At 44.9% G+C, this 4,666-nt stretch overlaps 1 pseudogene; it reads left to right on the forward strand.

Moving 5' to 3' along the window:
- Nucleotides 1–825: 825 nt before the first annotated feature.
- LOC117854614 (7-deoxyloganetin glucosyltransferase-like) lies at nucleotides 826–3,762 on the forward strand (annotated as a pseudogene).
- The last annotated feature ends 904 nt before the right edge of the window (nucleotides 3,763–4,666 follow it).

Below are 4,666 nucleotides of genomic sequence, written 5' to 3' on the forward strand. Positions count from 1 at the left end.
GATGCAAAGAATGATCTTACCTATGTCTGGTTCTTTAGCTTGCAGTTTTGCTAGCCACACCTTGTAGGCATCAAGGTGTTCATATGTACCTAATTGATTATGTTTTCGCTTCCCCCATGTTGCTTAATTCGTGTTATGCTGACATTTAAATCTGATTCTAGCTCCCTTGACAATACCAACCTGATTTCCCTCTCCGTAGCATTGTCTTGTAGCACTGCTTCCGCGCGGCGTAAATATTCGATGGCCTGAAGTTTAGCTACCTCCCTACCGCAACGCTTCTTGTAGTATAAGAAGTCCCTGGCTCCATACCCAAGCTGTTCTTTGAAGTATACTAGGTTATAAAAAGAGATATGAGCTCTACCTACTTCAATGTTGATGAATTCATCATCCTCAGGTTTCCCCTTGCGTTGGAAACAAATTTTCCATGTCTCACCCATCAATGGCTCACTGTGTGCAATATTGTAGAAAAATATCATTGTGTGGTGTAAGATATTACTTAGACTTGAATTTAACAAAATTAGCAAAATGTGATTGCAATACAAGAGGCAATATTTTTCTCATCATTATGAGACTTTCATTAATAATTTCTCTACTAGCGTCGACTGATCAAACTTAAGAAACTAAACATCTATACATCATCTAAATGCTTCTAATATATTGAGAACTACGTCGTGGTCTCTGTGGTCACCGCCGTCGTGGTCTCCGTTGTCGCCGTCATCACATGACCTAGCGTCAAAAGCTACGACGCAGCCACGCATGGTTTCTGGAAAGGGACACACAAAGGGTTGCCGTGATGATTGGATCTAATCTAGGAGCTTTGGGGCTATGCAGGTGGACCCAAAGATGCAAGCCAATGAGGAGGCAGCAGGGAGACTACAAGTATGCAAGCCTATACATAGCTCGTCCCGGCGAGCGGCCCGCTCGACGTGCTGGGATCCAGCCTCTGGAAGGAGGACAACGCGTGCCTCGAGTGGCTCGATGGCAGACCAGTTGGTCTGTGGTGTATGTCAACTATGGGAGCATCACTGTGATGGCCAACCAGCAGCTACTAGAGTTCGTGTGGGGCCTGGCGGGCAGCGGCTATGACTTTCTGTGGGTCATCAGGACCGACCTGGTGGCTGGCGACTTTCTGTGCAAGCAGTTCGGTTTGTGACGCTTCCTCCCCGCATGTGTGGATACCTTGGAGGTGTTGCATCTGCAGCACTTGGACGAGCCGCTGCACGAGGAGCCGTACGCCTGACGTGGACCACTTCGACAAGCCGCTGCACAAGGAGCTGCATGCTTGATGTAAAGGTGTTTGACTACACTGCCCCGACGTGTGATCGACTACACTGCCCCGACACGCTTCATCAACTTCTGCGTCTGTGCATCTGGTGGTATTCAGTGATCCATAAACAACAATATTCCTGGTTTACCTGGTAGAAATTTTTTTATTTTGCACTAGTGTAGCCTACCTCGTAGTCCTTCAAAACCTTCATTAACTTCAAATATATGTCTCAACCAAAGTAATAATACAATGACCGGAGTACTGCTAAAATAAACATGACCATAGCAGAATAAAAACATCATCTCTGACTACAAGTTTGCAACTATGTTTGGCATAATAAAATAAAACGAAATATGAGTTCTCTTATAGATCTCTTCATGCCCCATCAGCACCAGCCGTCACGAATAAACATTTCTGTAATTCTTCATTCTTCTAGCTGTCCATCACCAGCATATAGGCATGAAGCTTTCTCTAAATATTTCGGCTGTCCATGCTTTCCTGCAATTCATGACGACACATATAATTTATTAATTTAATATAGGAACCTTGGTGATTAAGTGCATGGAATAACTAATCACGTGCAAACTAAATGATCATAGTGACATAGTAAAGATATAAGTAAATTAAGGAACACCCTGCAGTAATATCATATACCATTTGAGATGATAAGATCGCCACCAGTTTGATGAACTTTATTCACATATCATACATAGCATATTATCCACCATTTCAAAGACAAATCACATTGGTATTCATACCTGCTGTTTCTTCTTTTCATTATGAGTCCTCAATAGTTGTTGGGTAGAAAGATGATTCAATGACCCATTGGAACCATTCTTTTTTCTTTGGAAAAGGGTCCTTGTTGCACTAGTCTTTAATGTCATGGTAGTACCTTCGTCAACTACCGTTTCTGTGGTCAACACGCTTACTAGTTCATTGTTCTGCAAAAATGAAAGCTTTGATGTAAACAAGTTGCATTTTATATGTGAATATGTTGCATCTTCTAAAAGTAACCTTGTTGCATTTGTATTACCTATATAGCTGCATCCTCTATGCATGGTGGTGTGATGAAGTTGTTGTTGACACTAGCTAAAATAGAGGAGCCAAAAAAGGAGAACCGTGGTCTAAAGTTGTTACCTACTGCAATGCTAATTGTATTTGTTATTGTAGTGTTGACTGGAATTCTTCCCTGCTTCCTTCAATTTGTTTCTTAGTTTCTTCCTTGTCTCTTTCCCTTGCTGAAACTGCATGTTCAAGCTTTTCTTTTAATTCCTCAATCTCTTGTTGGTGTTGCATTCTTTCTTGTCGAGCTAAAACTTCAGTATGGGCTGCATCTTCTTCTCTGTGTTTCAGTAGAGCATTTCGTGCTGGTTATTTCTCCATGTATCCACGTCCATGACATTTGTATGGCTTTGTTCCAAGAGTTTTAGAGCAGTTGATTTGGAAAACTGTGTTTTCCTCCTTGACCGTAAGGAAGGGCCTACCCTTCCCTTTTTCTACCTCTGTAACTTGGGTGCAGGCATTTTCCTAAGTGAAACATGAGAAATAAATTAGAAGCATGTAATTTCAAACAGTTCCAAAATAAGTTTGAAACATGCTGAAAATTTAAAGGTACAATCATATACAAGCACTCACGTAGATATCCCTAGAGTCTTCATTTGACCATTGCCCATCCTTGGTGTGAGTAGTCATCCAAAGTTGCAAATCAGTAGAATGGTTGCCATTACCCTTGTTTCTCTGAGATGGCAACAATTTAGCATTAGGTAACGACCATTTGAGAAAGTAATTAACTTAGCTAATGTTGTCATTACCTGTTTAAAACTAATTTGGGAATATAATTTTGATCCTGTGAGATGTTTAGTCTTCAGCTTCTGTCAGATTTCAGAGTTCCTGGTGCTAATTTTTTTGCAAAAGGTGTACAAGCACCGCTCTGTTAATTACGGGAGCATTACCGTGATGGCCAACCAGCAGCTACCGGAGTTCGTGTGGGGCCCAGCGGGCAGCAGCTATGACTTTCTGTGGGTCATCAGGGCCAACATGGTGGCCAGCGATGCCGCCGTGCTGCCCCTGGAGTTCATGGAGGCGACGCGGGGGAAGGGCCTGCTGGAGAGCTGGTGCCCGCAGGAGGCGGTGCTGCACCATGAGGCGATGGGTGTGTTCCTAACGCACAGCGGATGGAACTGCACGCTGGAGAGCCTCTTCGGTAGGGTGCCCATGCTGTCGTGGCCCTTCTTCTCCGAACAACTAACAAACTCCCTGTACAAGCAGTTGGGGAGGGGTTGGAGTGGGGCGTGGCGATAGAGGTGGGCAGCGACACACGGCGCGATGTGGTGCAGGAGAGGATAAGGGAGGTAGTGGCTAGGGAGAAGGGGAAGGAGATGAGAAAGAGGGCGGCGGAGTGGAAGGAAGCCGTTGCACGAGCGACATGGCCCGGGGGTAGCTCGTTCGACAACCTGGATAGGTTGATCAAAGATGTTCTGCTCAAGAGGAGTTAGAGGCTCTTATAGCTTGCACTGTTGAACAAATTTCAGAATATTTTCCTAGGAATTGAAGAATCAGGCTGAGGGTGAATCTTGTAATCTCACATCTCTTTCCCCTTGAAACCTAAAGAAAAAACTTTTTAGCTGACGGGCACATGGCACATGGCCACCGAGCCGTTACACGACTAGTTTGGGTATAAACCCAACCACTGGTCAACATGACTGTTTGCCTCGAGTAACTTTATCTCTTTCGAAAAAATTGGGAACCATTCCAACAATAATTGAGGGCTTTAAAAATGGAATATTCCCCGTAATTTTTGCCTCTTGGTTAACTGTGCTACGGTAATAAATAATGGAGGAACTCATCCCTACTGTTCCCGAGCCATTCTACCCTTTCACCTTCCGCACTGTAGCCCTAATACTGCCGCTTGCCATTCTCAAGCTGGAGCGCCATCCTCCCCCACTGCCTAGTACCCATGCTTATGTGCAAGAAGACTTTAGAAGCAATGGCACTGAAGAAAGCATCCTCTAGCAAGGCGGCGGAGACTAAGAAGCACAAGGCCACCAAGAAGGAGAAGAAAATTCGGCTGTCGACACTGAAGTATGGCAAGACCAATCAAACGGCACCGCCCAACCAAGCCTGCACTTGGAAGAAGTCCATCATGAAGGAAGCGGACATCCAGGCACTAGTGGATGTTGATCTCCTCCAGGAGTAGGACTTCATTTACTGAAGGGAGGCCCACGGCAATCTGTGGCCCATGGAGAGCTTTGCCAATGAAACGATCATCTTCGTGCACTTCATCGAGCGCGGGCTGGCTCTCCCGTCATCCGACCTCTTCCGGGGGTTACTGAGGTACTACAATCTGGAGCTAGTCCACGTCAACCCTAATTCCATCTTGCATGTTGCCATCTTCGTGCA

This window comes from Setaria viridis, chromosome 1, assembly GCF_005286985.2.
Source record: "Setaria viridis chromosome 1, Setaria_viridis_v4.0, whole genome shotgun sequence".
In the NCBI taxonomy this organism is placed as follows: domain Eukaryota; kingdom Viridiplantae; phylum Streptophyta; class Magnoliopsida; order Poales; family Poaceae; genus Setaria; species Setaria viridis.